Genomic DNA, 8,001 nt, shown 5'->3' on the forward strand with positions numbered 1-8,001 from the left:
GGAGCCGGCCCGGCCCGGCCCGCCCAGCCACGCGTCACCACGCTCCGCCCCACCGCGGGGCGGCGCTGCCTTAAAGCGGCGATGGCCGTGAGGGGACCACCGCGGTGCGCGGGGGCTGAGGCGGTGAGTGGGGGTGGGAATAGGGGCGATAATTGGGTTGGGATTGGGGTACGGGTGGGTTGGGATGGAGGTGGACGTGGGAATGGGAATTCGGTTAGGACAGGAGATGGGAAGGGGGTTCAAACAGGAATGGAGATAGGGGTGAGGATGGAGATGGAGAAGGGAATGGGGATGGGAATGAGAATGGAAAACAAGAGGCAAGTGGGAATGGTGTTGAGATGGGGATACAGATGGGATGGAAATCAGAATGGGAATTTGTTTAGGACTGGGATATGTCTGAGATGGGATGGAATGGAGGTGGGGATGGGAATGGCATTTGGATTGAGATACAGATGCAATGGGATGGAGATGGGAATGGGATTTGGGTGGGGACAATGATTAGATGGGAATGGAATGGGAATGACGTGGGTTGGGGATAGCGTGCAGATGGAGATGGGAATGGGGATGCGAATGGAGATGGAGATACAGATGCAAAGAGGGATACACACAGAGATGCAGATGTGGGCAGCAGCTGCCTGAAGGGAGGACAGCTCACTGGGGCCTGTCCTTTTGCTCTTCCAAAGTGAAGGTTGCCCCTGCCACTGCTGCACCGAGCTGCACATCCTGAGCACCACCCTCACCCCAGAGAGCCCCATCCCCACCCCTGCTGTTGTGCAGGACATCCCCATCAGCAGTCACCAATGCAGTTCAGGCCCTGGCTGGGACACGTGCCCTGCTGCCTGGTGCATGGGCAGTAGGGCCCCAGAGAGGGGTCCCACCACTGTGTCAGGCTGGGGCCGGGTGCTCCTCATGCCCAGCAGCGGCCCTTTGTCCCGTGGGGCCTCTCTGCAGCCGGCTGCCCCCCTGACGTCTCTCACCAAATGGTTCTGCAGCTGTTGTGAGGGATGTGGTGTATCCGGCCCCAAATGCACGGGGAGTAAAGCACGTGGCTGGTGTTAACCCATTTCCCACTGGTGAGGAGGTCACAAATGACTTCAATTTGGTTGGCAGGGATAGAGCAGGTGTTCTTAACTGCAGCCATGGACCTGTCTGGAGCCCGCAGATCCCAGTGGCCCTGGTGTCAAACCACCTCCCCCCCGCTGCAGAGTGAGCATCCTGAAGTGCACCTCGGCTGAGGTAGTTGGGGTCTTTCCATGCTTTTCTTTTCAGGACGCCTCTGTCAAGAGTGATGGGTACCAGCTCCCCTCAGCTTTATTTAGATTTGGGGTCCCCCACCACATTTCTCTGCCTATCTCTTTCCCCTCTCACTTTGGTGGGAAACATTTCAGGATGGGGAACATCCCTACCTGGGTTTGCATGTGCCTACGCACCGCGCTCCTGAGATTCCCTCTGTGCCACAATAAAAACCAATGTTGCGAATGACGAAACCTAGCCCAGCTCCTGGGGCTGAGCTGGACCTGATTGCTGTGCTGCACATCCTGTGGACAGCCCCTGCCCCAAGCAGCAGGCAGCAAGGTGAGGGGAAGGTGGGAGGAACAAAAATGTGCTGGGATGGGAGGGGAACCCAATGCTTGAAGCCTGGCGGGCCCATTCCCACAGAGCAATCCTGCAGGAGCTGGAGTGTATCTGAAAACTCAATGGAAGGCTTTAGGAGCACAGGGTTGGAGGCAGCTGGGGTCACCCCACAGAGTGTCAGAGGCATGGGATGTACAGAAATTTTGTTCGTTATTTAGGGCTGTGGACCCCAGTGCTCTGCTGATGAATGGGGCAAAGAAAACACTGGACATCTCCTTCATCCTGGGGGATATCCAGGGTGGAATGGACATGTCTGGACAACTCCAGGTGGGAAAACCAAGCCCGGGGTTGGAGCCCAGGCTGCCCATCCAGATGTGGGGCATCCACCATACCACTGGCTGCGGTGCCAGGGTGATGCTCACCGCCCTATCCAAGATTGGGGTCGCTGGGAGCCAGGCAGTACGGCTCCCCTGCCTGGTGGGGTTTCTTTCTATGGAAATGCCTGCGAGCAGCTGCCCTGCCGAGTGACTCATTTCCTGCTCTTGTGTCACATTCTGGTCAGGCCAGTTTGGCAAAGGCTTTTTTCTCTCCCTCGCTGCCTTTCTCTCCTTCTCTCCCCCACCGCGGAGGCCTGGGATGTGCATTCACTCAGCCCCTGGCAGGATGAGGCAGGATTTTCAGGAAACTGCGTCAAAACCACAAACCTCCAAAAAAAAAAAAAAAAAATCCAAACAAACAACAATAAAAAAACCAGAACGGTTTTCTTTTTTTCTTTTTTGGGAGCGAGGGAGGCCGGTGGCTGGGCGGGCTCCTCCTCGCTTTCCCAAAAACAAAGTTCTCTGGACAGCAGCTCTGCTCATGCGGAGTTCTGTGTTCCCTGGTGGCTGCCCAGGGCTCTGGCTGTGCCACATCCCCAGAAGCCATGGGACTGATATAGGTTGGTCAGGAACGTGGCCCCAGCATCCCTCCCTGCAGCTTTTTCCGCACACCTCAATCTCTGCAGCACAAGGTTCCCTTGTACCCGTGGGGTGGTAGGACAGCAGGAGCAGGGCACGATCCCATCCAAGGCAAGGCAAACCCTCTGTAATCTTTGCTCCTGAGCAATTCTCATCCTCCCTCTTCCTTTTCTGCATGCTCCGTGCAATTAAAGCAGGCTACAGCCAAATGACCTGGCATCACTTGCATGCTAAAAAGCCCCCCGCTGGGCCGCTACCAAGCTTCCTTTGAACAGCCACGTGCTCCTAGGGCTGCAGGCAGCATCTGCTGTCATGCAAACCCATGGCCCTGCTTGGTGCAGGGAAACTGAGGCAGGGAAGGGGCAGGTGCTCGCCTGCAGCTCGCACAACTGCAGTGCTCGAAAGCCAAAGGGTTTTGTTTGCCCACAGCCATGGGAAGAGCACGACGGTATCAGCATAAATTAGGTCAGGAAGCATTGCTAATAAAATGTCAATCCTGGTTGTGTAATGGGAGCAATTATGGGTTTAGGTCTCATTAGGACACCGGGAAGGAAAACATGGCTGGTCTGAGGGCAGCAGGAGTGTGATGGCAAACAATGACGAGGGTCCTGTTGACAGAAGGATGAAGCCATTCTGGTGTCCAAGGAGTTCCCTCACCACATCACTGGGTTGGGACTGTAGGGAGTGGGGCTCTGCCCCTCACCTAGGACTCAGGTCCCCATCCTGAGTCCCCAGTTGCCACCATTCCTGGGGTCCCATCCAGTGCCTGATGGGGACAGAGCCTGGGGGCTCATATACAGAAGGGACAGTGGGGATGGAGTGCCTGGTGGCAGCGGCGAGCCTTTAGCCACAGACATACAGCACAGGCTAAAGGGAATTGTGGAGGCATCCATGAACACAGAGAGTTGTATGTTGCGTTCGGTCCCACTTACGGCTTATAAATGATTACTGCATGTTTTAATAAATGGTTAATCAAGTGTTAAGAGTCCAAACAAGTTGATAGGTTGCTTATTACCACGGTTTATAACCTTTTATGAATGCCTTCTGTCGATGTACTTACAAACATCCACACCACGTACTTCTCGTGTCTTGACATGTTGGTCGCATCTGGCGGAAGTTGGTTAACTCTCGAGCTGCTCGCTAACAGCAGACCAGTAGGGGTGCCGGGGGTCGTTGCTGTTCAGCCACACACCTACATGTGGGCAGCCGAGGGCGATGCGGGTGCCGTGGTGTCCCCTTGTCCTTGACACATGGTGATGATGAAAGGGGATGGAATGACCCTGGTTTGGTGTGAGCCAGACATATCCAAAACCAAAATAAGTCGGCAGTGAGTTTTTTTCCTCGTGTGTTTTTACCACTAGGACAAACAATGAGGGGAAGTGAGTGGTGGATTCTTCATCGCTTGAAGTCACCAAATGAAGACAGGATGTCTTGCTGGAACGCATGCTGGAATCAAAAACACAAGTCGTTGGGCCCAACGCGAGTAATTGGGTGAAATTCCGAATACAGGAGGTCGGACAGGATGATTTAGTGGTCCCTCCGGCCCCCAAATCCACAGAAACATCCTCACCCATAGCTGTTAATTCTGTGGGTAGCGCATCTACAGCCCCTACACGCCCCTGCAAATAATGAAATAAAACTCTAAATAAGCTGAATAACAAGGAAACAATTTTAAATAAAAGAGTCTTCGAAATCTCCTTTTAAGGCAATGACTGGGATTCCCACCGCTGGTGGTGTTCCCAACACCTCGCAATGCTGTAGGGCTGCAGACAGCGGACGGCCCCACCACAGCCCCTGTGCCTGAGCACCTTGATTTCATTTTCCCCATGGTGACACCAGCTCTGTGGGGAAATGGGGTGGGCAGGGAGCCGCACTGGGGCCACGAGCCCCTTGCCATGGTGATCCCATTCCCCATTCCGCATCCTCCTGCCTGTCAAGGTCCCCGGTGCTTCCATGCGCTTTTGTGATGGGAAACATGCCCCAGCCCTCCCTGCACACTGTGGAAGAAAAAAAAAAAGAGAAATAAACAAACAAATCCCTTCCCTCTCCTGGCTTGGCATCTGCTCGCAGCCCTTCCATTATTAATTAGAGGAGCTGCCGGCGTTATTAGCAACAAACCGCTCCTAATGAAGTTCAGAGCCGCAGATCCAGGAGGGGCTCCCAGACACCGCTTTTCACAAACCTTAATTAAATTCACCGCCCGAAGGTGCTTTCGGCTGGGCGGCACAGCGCGGCGGGGGCACGGGGCTGGGTGAGGGCTGCGGGCGGGAGGGGCACCCCAGCGCCGGGTCCATGGAATTCAGGTAGGACATGGCATCGGCCAGGATGTGTCGTGCAAAGGGACAATGTAGGTTCTCTTTGATCCCAGTGCTTTGGGGTCCAGAGCTCCCCTCCTGCTCTGCTTATCTCCCGCACAGCCTTGATGCATTGCAATGATTAACCGGGCGCCGGCGGGGAGGTTCCCAGTGCTGTCCTTGCCAGGCTGCCCAAGTGGGCAGCACTTTGAGGCTTGGGAGGCAGATGGCACACGGGGTTTGGGGCAAGGGAACCGGCTGCAGCCATCCGCTCATTGCTTCTATTTGACACAGGGATGGCCAAGACAATGTGCCTGGAGGAAGAAGAGCGAAACCCACCCAGTTCCTTGCACATCCCTTCCCTCCCCCACCTCGAGATTCCACCCTTCCCCTCTCTGGCCTTAAAGGAATTTATTACAGTGGAGCGTAAAAAGATTACAGCAAAACCATTCAGTGTTACTGGGAAATCATCACAACATTAGCGCAGGACTATTTCATCCCAACGCCCACAGAGAAGGACACCAAGAAGTATGCAAATACCTTTAATGCACTTAGGATACACGGGAGGAGAAAACGTTTAGTGATTCACAAAAATATTACAAAAGTCACGTGCAGGAGAAACATACCCAGCACTGAAATAACAATGTAAGAATTTACATTAGAAACTAATATAAAATATTTAAAAACCTCTGCTAGTTTAGCTTTCCATTTTGCCTTTTATAAAAAAAAAAAAAAAAAAGAAAAGAAAAAAGGGGGTGGGGTGGGGGAGAAAGGCCATCTGCAAGGTCCTGACATGTGTCACAGGTCCCCCCAGGAAGTTGCGCAGGAGCCCTCTGAAATGCAAAGCACCACGCCGACCAGCAAAGCCCCCACCCCGCACCACTGTAGGGAAACACCGTTGTGCCCAGCGTGGGTGGGAAGGAGAGGGGTGTGAAGGGCTGAAATCCCCTGTGGGGTTGGAGTGAGGCTGGGAAGCTCCCCACCGCCTCGGGGCTACGGAATCAGGGGCAGCACAGACAGCAGAGCAAGCACGGGGCTGCTGCACCCACCCAAACATGCTGTGTTGATGTAGGACCCACCGCCACGGTGCAGTCCCTCCCACCCTCACCGCCGCTATGCGTGCAGCGCACTATTTCCGGAGCTGCTCTTTCGTTGCGGTTGGGCCCCAGGGACAGGAACAAAGGAGCCATTTTGATCTCCAGCTTCGCCGGGGAGAGGAGGGACAGGCCGAGAGAAAAGAGCAGTGTTTGCAAAACACAACAATCGGCAGGGAATTTTCCTCCAGCTTTGAGAGGCTGTTTCTCTTCCTCTCTCTTCCTCTTTTTTATTAAAAGACAGGAGATGGAGCATTAGGGCTGGAGTATAAACAACAGCAGCGGGTGCTTGTAGGCCGCAGTAGGCCTCACGTGTGTGCCTTAGCCCAAGGCCGCTGAGCCCACAAGGGACTGGACTCCCTTCATGGCAAGCTGAGGGCCACTCGCTGTGGCCTTAAGGCCTGTCGGCAGCTTTGGGGCTTGCCCACAGCTTTAGAGGAGCCTCACAGGCAGGCCCGCAGCCTGCACAATCTCAGGCTTCTTCTCTGCTTGAAATGTTGGACTTGTGTCGAACACAAGCTGGATTGTTTTGTTTTGTTTTAAAAAAGAGGACAAGCAGGCACTGCACAACAGAAAAAAAAATGTTACAAAAATAGTAGGTTGCTACAGAGCTTGTTAAAAACTGGTCCCAGAGACCTAAATTCAGCTTTAACATCTCAGGATGTGAACCCCACTGGCAAATGCACATGTAAAGCTTGTTTTGGATGCAGCCTGGCTTCTGGGCAAGCCTGCTTTTATCAACAGGGACAGATGCATTGAGAGGGATTCCCGGTTGCTCAACAGCTCGTTTGCCCTCCCAGCGTCTCTTGAAGGGAGAATTAAGGCACAATATGGGATCTGAAGGAGAGCATTCTCACAGGATTGCCTCCTGGGTGTGGGGGCTCTCCTGGTGCTGGCAGTGACCCCAGCTCACCCAGGAGCTGAAGCCCAGGATTCCACCCAGCAGCACTGTGGGGCTGCGTCCAGGCTAGGGAAAAATGGGGCCCATGGGTCTAGGAGCTCATCAGGCCTGAGGGCTCTCACAGAATCACAGAATCGTTCGGGCTGGAAAGGACTCTTAAAGGCCATCTGGTCCAACTCCCCTGCAATGAACAGGAACTCCTACAGCTTCATCAGGCGCTCAGAGCCCTGTCCAGCTTGACCTTGAATGTCTTCCCATTGGTGTGGTGCTGCCTTGCCTCAGCCAGATACAAGCCTGCAAAGTGGGCCTCAAGCTCTAGACGCCTGCCTAGGGGGGAGATGACCACCACGGCAGACAGACACCCAAGCAGCCAAGTCCCCATACAGATCCATCCTCCAAACAGCACCCCTTAGAAGCATGCAGCCAGCCCAGTGTCTTCAGTGAAGCATCTCAGGTTTTTGTGAGGAGCTGGGGGACATTTGATGAAGTGAATGGATGCTGGGTGAGCAATAATGCTTGCCCAGCAACCAGCCTGGGGGCTCCCGTTAGGGGCAGTGGAGCGAGAGCTCCACTCCCTGCCCCATGCTCATTAAAAAACCAAATGATTCAGAAGCAGCTGCATCACCATTCCCCATCTCTGAGCTAACACAGTCATTCGCAGCCCACACCCTCAGCAATGGGCACAGGCCAAGGTGTGAACACGCAGTGGGACGTGCACAGCCAGGTCCTTATACCCACACAGGACCTTGGTAGGTTGTGGTGTGGACATGAAGACTGGTCTGCAGGGACCACTGCAGCTCAGTGCCGTTCCCTATGGTTTCTGGCTTCCTTGCATCCTGCTGAGATGGTGCAAAGGATTGTGCTGCCTCAAAGAAGCCCCATCTGTGGGTGCAAGGGAGGGTGCTAGCCTGCCTCCAGCACGCAGCCTCTCCCCAGCAATCCGCTCCCTCCAAACCAAGCACTGCTTTCAACTATTTTTTCTTTCTGAAAGCAACACCTCCTAAATATTTCTACTGGTCGCAGATGAAAAACAAAATCCCCACTTCTTCAAAGACCATTTGATGACCTGATGGTGTCATTTCAAAAGTCATCCAAGAGCAACTGAATATTTGAAGTGAGGAACTTCAGAATATCACTTCAAATCACTGCTGGCATATCTATGTACAGTAAAACCAATATAT

At 53.9% G+C, this 8,001-nt stretch overlaps 1 long non-coding RNA gene across 3 annotated transcripts; it reads left to right on the plus strand.

Annotated features, from left to right (window-relative positions):
- LOC110399440 lies at window positions 1-4,224 on the plus strand. Of its 3 annotated transcripts, none has more exons than XR_002439204.1 (3): window positions 1-123; window positions 1,111-1,575; window positions 3,893-4,224. It is a non-coding gene; the product is annotated as an uncharacterized LOC110399440 (long non-coding RNA). The 3 variants fall into 3 exon arrangements; XR_002439205.1 differs by lacking the exon at window positions 3,893-4,224 and adding an exon at window positions 1,794-3,523; XR_002439203.1 differs by lacking the exon at window positions 3,893-4,224 and having other exon boundaries at window positions 1,111-3,523.

The sequence above is a fragment of the Numida meleagris genome, chromosome 5 (assembly GCF_002078875.1).
Source record: "Numida meleagris isolate 19003 breed g44 Domestic line chromosome 5, NumMel1.0, whole genome shotgun sequence".
Lineage (NCBI taxonomy): Eukaryota > Metazoa > Chordata > Aves > Galliformes > Numididae > Numida > Numida meleagris.